Source organism: Microtus pennsylvanicus, chromosome 1, assembly GCF_037038515.1.
Source record: "Microtus pennsylvanicus isolate mMicPen1 chromosome 1, mMicPen1.hap1, whole genome shotgun sequence".
Lineage (NCBI taxonomy): Eukaryota > Metazoa > Chordata > Mammalia > Rodentia > Cricetidae > Microtus > Microtus pennsylvanicus.
In genome coordinates this window covers 39808193-39818171 of record NC_134579.1, presented here as the reverse complement: position 1 = coordinate 39818171, position 9979 = coordinate 39808193, and positions in this window count along the sequence as shown.

The window sequence follows — 9979 nt, the reverse complement described above, 5'->3', positions numbered from 1 at the left end:
ATGGGGATCAAAAATAGTTCATTTGTAGCCCTTTTTTTTTTAGATTTCTGGGAGATATCCAAATGGGGATATCAATGGGGATCTGAAGCTCAGAAAGAGGTTTGAATTATTGTTGTCAGTATGAGGGTTGTAAACCTATAGATAGTATTTAAAGCCTTTAGATTAGACAGAACATAGGACCTAGGGATTAGAACGTAAAGAAAGACAATCTAGAATAAAGTCTTAAGGCTGAATCACTCTGTGGAAAGAAGGATCTAGAATGGAGTGGCTAGGAAAATGGGACAACTAGGAGAGTAAGGCTTTAGAGCCAAGAGAAAGAATTATTTGAGTTAAAGAGATAAGGTTAACTGTTAAATACCTTTTGAGACATCAGACATGAAGGGGGCTGAAAAGTATTCATCGTGTGGAAACCTGTTGGACATTAGTACGCTCAGCAAATAAAACTGCGTCATAGCAATGAGAAAAGAAACTGGATTAGAATGAATTGGACAAGGAAAGAGAACCGAGGAAGCCGGAACAGCTTTGAGACTTGGCTGTGAAGTGGGGTAGAGAGATAGAAAAGTAGCTGAAAAAGAGATACAGAAGTTAAGACATGTTATTTTAAGGTAGGATGATCTTACAAAAGAAAAAAAATCAGACAAGAAGGAGGAGAAAGGAAAGGACAGAAGATGTAGGAGAGAGAAGGAATGAATGCACATAAAGAGGATCAGGTTTCTGAGAAACGAGGAGATAGATATTGAACACATGGGTTGGACGGGAGGAAAATGCCTCTTCAGTTGACAAAGATATAGGAGGCAGATGAGATCAGGAAGGCAGCGACGCGTGTTGCTGCTCTATTGTCCAGAAGGCTCCATGGCAAAGGGATGAAGACTTTCTCATTAAATAGCTTCTATTTTCAGCTGTCAGTTAAAATTACTATTTCAGAGGAGAAATGAACAGGTTGAGAAAGTAGAAAGATTATTAAATAGCTGTTACAGACTGTGACCTTGTTTTATTGATTATCTCATTTTACTCCTTGCTCCCGGAGACAGGGTTTCTCTATGTACCCATCCCTGGCTGTCCTGGAACTCACTCTTTAGACCAAGCTGTCCTTGAACTCACAGAGATCCTCCCGACTCTTCTCCCAAGATGTGTGCCACCACTGTCCAGACTCATTTTACTTTTTAATATTTGTAATTTTGTTATCTAGCTCTATCTCTTTGCATAAAATCTTAAAATCATTCACACTCCAGCCTTTCTTTTTTGTCTTTTCTTTTTCTTTGTTACTTCTTGAAATCATAATTTATAACTTTCAATTCTTGCTCAAATTACATTTGCTTCTTAAATATTTTGGAGCTGGGAAAGTAATATGACTTAGTGAAAAAGATGAAAGAAATCCCAAAGACATGTTAGGAAAACTAGCATAGAGCTATGTTGAAGAAGCTATTTATGTACTTAAAGGTTCAAGAAAAGCTAAAACCCACCTTCTCAATTCGTTCACCTCTTCTTCATGCGGGTACCCAGAAGGGACGTTGTATGATTCTATCATTATTCTTATAACACCGATTTATAATTAGTTGTTTGTATCCGTCACTCCATAGTCATTAGCTCTTCAAGTTAATATTACTTCTCTTTTGCTTTTCCCTTTTCCTGCTTTTCCCTTCTGTTTTCATCTGTCAGCTACAGCATTGTACCCAATTCCAAATACACATGGAACAGATAACTTTGGAATGAATGAAATGGTTTATCTAATTTACAACTTTAATACATCTTCAAGTTCAGGCCTAAAATTCTATCCAATTCATTAGTACTCATTCATTCATTCATTCATTCATTCATTCATATCTAAATAGTACTCACTGTGCACTGGACATTATTGGGGATATACATTAAACAATCAAAATGCATTTTTCAAATTAATTTACAGGTCATAAAAATAAATATTATTTTTTTAAAAATGTGCATTGGTGTTTTGTCACAGGTTTTGGGTCCCCTAGAACTGGGGTTTCAGACAGTTGTGAGCTGCCATGTGGGTGCTGGGAATTGAACACGGGTCCTTTGGAAGAGAAGTCAGTGCTCTTAACCATTGAGCCATCTCTCCAGACCCAAAATTAAATATTTTTATTCTTGGCATTTTTCTTCTTTTCTAATTCTGTGCCATCAAACCCCAAGGCTTTCACGGGGGCTGATATTCATAATGAAAATGAGGCTCTGTCTTCAGTATCTCCTTTACGTCCTGTGCCTCGTGGAATGCAGGTTTTGATTTTTAAGCTATAGCCATGATTCTTTCAACTCTCTTTCTTGGACTTTGAAATTCTTTGAGTTGATACATGCGGCTGGAGAGATGGCTCAGTGGTTAAGAGCACGAACTGCTTTTCTGGATGGCCTGGGTTTGATTCTCGGCAGCTCCACGTGGTGAACAATCGCCTGCAACTCCAGGTCCAGAAGATCTGAGGCTCTCTCCTAGAATCTGTGGGCACCGTGTGTACCCATATCCATAAACATAAAATAAAGATAAATCTTAAAAAGAAGAGTCAGCATGACACATATGATAAAATACTTTTAAGTCTACCAATCATTACATAGTCTTATAATTTATTTCTTATTTATAAATTACCATTTACCAAATACCTTTGTGTTGTAAATTTAAATCACAATTATGCATCTAGTGAGTCCTCTTCATTAAAAATGATGCATTCTACGGAGAAAAGTAAAAATTCAGCCAACATATACATTATCTAATACAATATTTGCATTGTCGTTTCTATCATCCGCTACTGAAATGCTGACACAGAACCTCTCGCTTTGTTTAAAGAAGTCAGTCTGATTAAGAATTGTTTATTCTTTGCATCTCCTATCCCCCCCCCCCAGGACTTTTTGGCAAGACACTGAGTATTTCCTGTGGATTACTGAGAAATATTTCGCAGTGCCAGTGACTGCCAATGGTTATGTTAATCTCTTTACATTTTTAATTAGAAAAACAAAAGAGACCAAAAAAAAAATGAGTTCTCAGTCTTGGAGTTTGAATAGAGACAGACTTTGGTTACATATTACCATTCTGTTTGAAATATTATTTCCATCCATACTGAAAGCTGTTCCATGTATTTAGTCATCTAAAAAAATGCATTTCCTCTTCCAATAGTAAGTTTTCTTAATGTCTGGTTTGAGGTTCTAGAGTTTGTTAAGCAGATAAAATGTGACCGAGTTACTTGTCTGTTCTCCCCCTTCTATTCTGCATGTCTCTACCCAAACATTGCCAACTTGACAGTTTCTTTGAAGATTTTATTTCTAAATGATACAGTCACTAGTAACCCTTAAATAGCCAGCTATCTAAGCTGCAGATGTTAGCCGGCAGCAGATGTTTTTGTTTTCATGGTTGTGCCTTGCCGGTTCCCTTGTAAGATTTTTGGCAGTGAGCACAATTCATATGAGAAGTCTGGTGCTGAAAAATGGTAAAGACAAACATTTGGGGGTGATTTCCACTTTACCAGGCATCTTCTTATGTGACAGCATGGATCCTGTCACGCAGTCTTCATATCAATCCATAATCTTATATTTCTCCAATAAGCAGAAAACTGAAGCAATCAGATGAATTTGTCCACTGTCTGCAATGAACAGACAGCAGACTCAAGTTCATCTGACTGCAGAGTTTCTGTTCTTAAAAATGTACCACGGGCATTAGATCTCTTAAAGGTCTTGTCACTCAAATTCAAAAACAGCGTAATGGCAAATAGTCATATTTGTTGAGGCACTGAATGTTTCTGATGGCTTCTGAGAACAGTGGTACGGAATATTTTAAGTAGGAACTGTTCCAGAGAGTTCATGATATTTCGTTTCCATAATTAGAGCGTATTAGACACTGACACTCTTGAAAAGCTATGCAAATCAATACAAGATTTGTATTAGGAAAGGACTATGGCTAAAGACAGTAGAGAATTGGAAGAACGGGGAGAGACAAATGAGGCTGAGAAATATGGGTTTTTCCTAGCTGAACAGAGCTAGAGAGACAAATAACCCATAAATCACTCTTGCTGCTACTGAAAAAGAAAAAGAAAAAGAAAAAAACCTTGTAAAGTGCTTCAGCTTGGCAAAGGTTAAGAAAACAATAATGTCTTGTCAGTCTAAGCTAGTGAAAGAGCTGATTAGAACAGAAGGCTTCTGCTTCATGGCTAGAGAGGACCACATAAGGATGCTCTTGTCTTGGTGCCGACAGGATGTCACTCATGTCTTCTACCTTCACACTGGATTTGAATTTTTGTTCCTGTACTCTGGCTTATTCCCTAAAGCTCCAGTTGATGGTCTAAAGAGAACTAATAACGAGTGTGGATATTTGTAAACATTTTAACATTTAACCCCTTGTTACCCACCATAAAAGTTAGTAGTGCTGTTAACGTTTGTTATTGTCACTACGAAACAAACGCATATCTCTGCCTAAGTGACACCGTCTTCCTGCATCTTGGTGAGTTAAAGCTCCAGGGGGCAAAAGGCTGGGTCTAAATAGAACTGCTCCAAGCCCAAGAAAAGCAGTCCGTCTTTATAGTTTCTATTACCTAGCTCAGAGTCAACAAACCTATTATTTGTTGATTGACTCCTGCTGTCAAATTCAGTTTGAATGGTCATTTTCAGAGTTAACGTCTCTCCTTACTTTGTCCATAGTTGTAAAACCCCAATTGCTTTGAACACCCTTTACCACTTGTTTTCTTGAGAGCTTGATTAGAGGATCCAGCAAGGGAGAAAAGCTACTCCACCTTACCGAAGACTGCTTCTGTGTATTTGGAGGAAGGCTGTGCTCTTTGATGGAGCATGCAGCTTCAGGAGGGAGGCACATGGAGGGAGGAAGGGAATACCCACCTAGTTAGCCACATCAGCCCAATCAACACTGGTGATCAATAGGGTAACAGATGTCTCGGCCAAATTGCCCACACATCTACTCGATTATTTTCTTAAGAAGCTGCTCTTTTGTAGATCTAGCTACACATCTTTATTGACTTTTCCAGCTCTCCACGTTACGACTTCCTCATGTCTATTCACACAGCGGCAGTATGTGATATCAGTAAGTACCAACAAAATGGAAACTGGTTACCGCTTTATACACTTAGAAGTCAAATATGTGTTACCACTTCTTTCTCAGCTTTATGAAAAGTCTATGAGAACTTTGGTATTTCCTCTTTCAAACCAAAACCACAAGCGCTCACGTGTTCTACTTTGTCAGGTTGTGTTTGGTTCACTGTGAACATGCACTCACCATCTTAAAGCGAGCCTCAAATTTTAGCAACAACATCTAGAAAAGGTTGGCATAAATGCAGGTCGTATCAAATTTCATTTTACACTGGTTCTTTGTACCATGAGTTTTCCACAGGGATATATGCTCCTAATAAGGTTATAAATTTGTAAAATCTTTAAAATATAGAATTTAGAATTATGTGTGAAAGTACAGTACCTTGGCAGAATAATACCTCTTAAAAAGCCCTTGGAAACTCTTCAGATATTTAGTATAAAGGCATTTAATTATTTTTATTTATAATATATGAAATTATTTCTGAAATATCCAAGAATATAGAAATGATTAAATAAACTATGTTATATTGGTGTGCTTGATTTTCAAAATCAGCATGTCTAAAGAACAGTTAATGTAGTGGGAAATGCTCACCACAAAATGTCAGCTACAAGAACTGGAGATTAAAAGCATATGCTAGATACTTAAATTTGTTAAAAATGTTCTCTAAAATGACTAAAAATACATGTTTATAATTGTTATAGTTTCTTAATGATAAAATTATGCCAGTACATACAAGTAGAAATATTAATAAAAATGTGACCTCTAAAGAGAACCAATTAGTAGAAGATTTTAAGGGTTTAAATATTTAAAAATGCTTTTAAAGATCCTTGTCTGTTTGGTTTTTGTTTTGTTCTGGTTTCTTACTATAGGCTGCAGTTAGTCTCTATTGGCAAATGCCTACATGGACACCATTTAACTTACCCTTTCAGGGAGGCTTTGACTAGATGCACATAAAGACAGAACTTAAATGTCAGCTAGTTAGGTCTCCCTCCGTCCTCCAGTGACAGTCGGTCCACAGGCACAGGAGACTTTCAGATCATGAAATGGAGGAACAAGTCAAACGTCAAGCCAACCTTTTTAAACCGTCTCACAAATGTAAAAGAAGAATGAAGACAACATATTTGCAAGTAGCTTGCATTCTATAAATCACTTTTACATGCCATTTGTTTCATGTGAGAGCCTAGGTTGTTTATTATATGCAGGGAACAACTCGTCTTGAGGCTGAAGGTGCCTGTTAGTCCTGCAGTCACTAAGCTCAGGCCCGTGTCAACATCAAACCCTTTATCTTATCATATCACAGTGTGATGGATGAGTATGTGAAAATCTATTTTAGAATATGCACAAAGAACTGATTTTAATTGCATGCTTAACAGCAAATATTTGAGTTTTGTCCTAGAAGGCCTGAGTTCTGTTTACAGTTCTGTTATTGATTGTGTGCCGAACCATACTTGGTATGTTTTTGACTTGTCCTTATGACCCCTGGCTTTTTATCTGAAACCCATGGGAGCTATGACATTATTTAATTAATTAACCCTGTGTGCTTTTTTTTCTTTTGTGGGCTTGCAGTAGGCTGAATAAGGAATTTTTTTTAAAAGCCAATGGTTATTCCCTGCTACATGATAGAGAGCTGACAATTATTAACCAGTTCCTCCGATGGGATATATATATATATATATATATATATATATATATATATATATATACACACACACACACACACACACACTAAAATCAGGAAAAAGCCTGACAAAGATTTGGAAGGAGGGATAATTCTCTAATCTGCTTGAAAGTTTGCTAGAAAGAATATAGTTAGGATGCAGCGTCTCAGCTGTGTTCTCATAATGAAATTCTAACTCCTGGGTTGGCAAATAATAAGGATGTCGCTGTAAATCGTCTGATGAACCTGAAATGGGTGACAGCTTAGGTTATTTGGTCTAGGACCCATTATCTCACAGCAAGTAGATGGGAGAAGTTTGCTTTTGCTAATATGAACAGTTGCTTGCCTTGCATTATGGGAAATCCCGTGTTATCACTCTTTCTACGCGTAGTCTCTCCAGCTGCTCTGATATTTGCTGAGACTCCAGCCTCACTCAGGAAATTAATACTGCCTTGCTCTGTCTAATTAGTTATTGAATAACTGATTGTCTTCTGTTCTAATGGGGCACACCCTAGTGACTCTCTTAATATATTTCAAATTATACTCAGCTTTCCTATGAGATAACCTTCCATGAGTGGCCATCCCAGAAGGCTTTGCTTTTCATATTCTTTGCCCTCCAACTCTTAATTGTCTTTTAGTTGCATCCAAACTCCTGATGAAAATTTTTTTAATGTTTTATCCCTATACTTGAACCTGACCATAATTAACTTTCTTAAATATCAAAGACTTGCATAATGAGATTTCTCTGGTTTCCCAAACAGAAAGATACCAGCATGAATGGAGAGTCTTGGAGCTTTCAGATAAGACTGATGACCTAAACCTCTGTTTCCAAGCTTATGTATGATCTTGGGCTTACGAATTCACTTTTTTTCCCCTTCAGTTTTACCACGTTTAAAATGAGTTATCGGTAACCACTGCATAGCGTGTCTGTGAGGATTCAACGAAGAGCCAAATGTAAGAAATTGACATAGATCTAGTTTACAGTAGATGCTCTCCAAGAAACGACAAATTTGATGATTACACTGCTATGGGCTAAACTGTATCCCTCCGCCTAAGTTCATACTTTGAAGCCCCACCCTTACCTCAGGAAACAAGTTCCTTTGGAGCTGGCGGCCTTAAATTCAAACAAAGCCGTTAAGATGGTCTTGACTACAGTTTGATGGATGTCATGGGATGAGGGAATCGGGACACACAGAAACCTAGGGTTCTGGCCTCCAGACAACAGACTAAGCAAGGCACGGAGGAGGCGGCTCGGTGTGGCCAATCAGGGCTTCAGAAGCAACTAAGCCTGCGGATACTTTGATCTTAGAACTCTAAATTCCAAAATGGGGAGAAAATATGTCTTCTTGTTAAAGGTACCCAATCTGTCCTATTTTGTTATAAGAGTTCTGGCAGATGAATCACATCTGTTCACATTTTCCAGAATATCTGACCAGCCTCTCCTATTCTAGTCTGTCCAGTCCTCTGGTCAGTGATAGGCAAGCGAGTAGGAATGCGGTCCTGTAAATTATTCCTCGATTGGAGGACGAGATCATCTCAAGTGATCATGGGCAGAGTTCTTTCTGAGCCTTAAATTTTCTTTTCTGTGCAATGTGGGGAGAATGGCTACCTGTCTCAGAGTATAATGAGGAGTAAACTGACGAGGCGTTTGTCAGGTCCGTAGCTTCCGGTGTTTGGAATGTAGGTGACATCCACCCCCTAGAACTTTCCATATGCAGTATATCATTCACAGGCTTGCTTTGATCAAAGCCCAGCCAACTCCACCAATCCTCCTTTCTAGTTAGTGTCACACAAGTACATATTTTGGGCTATGATTTGATTGCCTTTTGGTGTGGAAAAAAGTGGCTTTGATCAGCCTCATAGTTGGCTTGAGCCCAAGATTATGACCCCTTAAAGAGAGTTGTCACATGCTTCCAACACATATTCTAAAACTCCTTCTGGTTTATTGGTTTCATCCAATGCTTTAATTACTTTGTGGCAAGTATCAAGCTCAGACAGCTTTTCTTTCTGGGAGCTCTTTATACTTGCCATGGAGGAAGGAAGAAGTCAGGGTTTATTCAGAACTCCACTCAGGCCAATTCCACAGTGTGATGCTATTCCTCAAGGGTACTTGATCCAGCTTTGGCATTTTCCCCTGTTGTTTTAAAGATATATTGTACGCTCTGATCTCATTTCTGCTGCCAAATGGCTTATAGAATAACACCCCGTTGCTTTTTAATTCAGGATGGAATGCGCTTCCACACATAATTCACCATGATTCATGGCGCAAGGTTCTTCTGTGACAGTGGCCGATGCTGCTTCCTAGCATCCAAGGTGCCTTCTGCTCTCTGCCGGTTCCTATCTTCACTTATAGTCTAGGCTGTCATCACCATATTTTTTGTGCACAGGAGATTTTTCTCTCTTTTACCCATTACAATTATGTTAAAATTTTCACATTCGTCTTTTATTCAAGTTAATATATGCTGGGTACTTACCATGTATATGTTATTGTAATACTGTAGATTATTGCTAATCTTTAGAATAATGCCAGAGAGTCCTAAGTATAGTAATTCATTTTATTTTTAATTGGGTTTGTGTGTGTGTTTATGAGGATAGAAGCAGAGTCTTACACATGTTAGACAACTGTCTCACCATAGAGTCATATTTCCAGTTGTTTTAAGTTTCTAATATTTAAGTTGGAACCACGTATGCATATATATATATACACACATATATACATATTTAAAATGATTTACTGATTTTTATTTTATATGTGTTGGTATTTTACCTGCCTGCATGTCTGTGTGAGGGTTACAGACAGTTGTGAGCTGTCATGTAGGTGCTGGGAATTGAATCCAGGTCCTTTGGTAGAGCAGCCAGTGCTCCCAACTGCTGAGCCATCTCTCCAGCCCGGAAGCCTGTATATATTTAGACATGACTTTTCTCTTACATTTTATACCTATTTGTTGTTCCAGCTGGATGACTGTGTGCTTTATTACTTTAAAAAAAGAAACTCAACAGGTTGTTGAATTCCCTCTGTAATCTTCAGAAAAGTTTTTGTCAATCTATTTCACATGCTTTTCCCCTTCGGCCTTTTGATTTATAGACTACAGTCTGTGATAGTGCAACGCTTGTGATGGGTGATTCAGGTTTTGTTTGTAAACATTCCTTCTCTCTTTTCTGAACTGGGATATCTTCTTTGCTTTCACCACAAGACCGGACCTCCACACGCTATGGACCTGTCTTCATTCATTCAATGCTTAAGGAGTGGCAGGTAGGTCAACTTTTGCTGAAGGAAAGAAAAT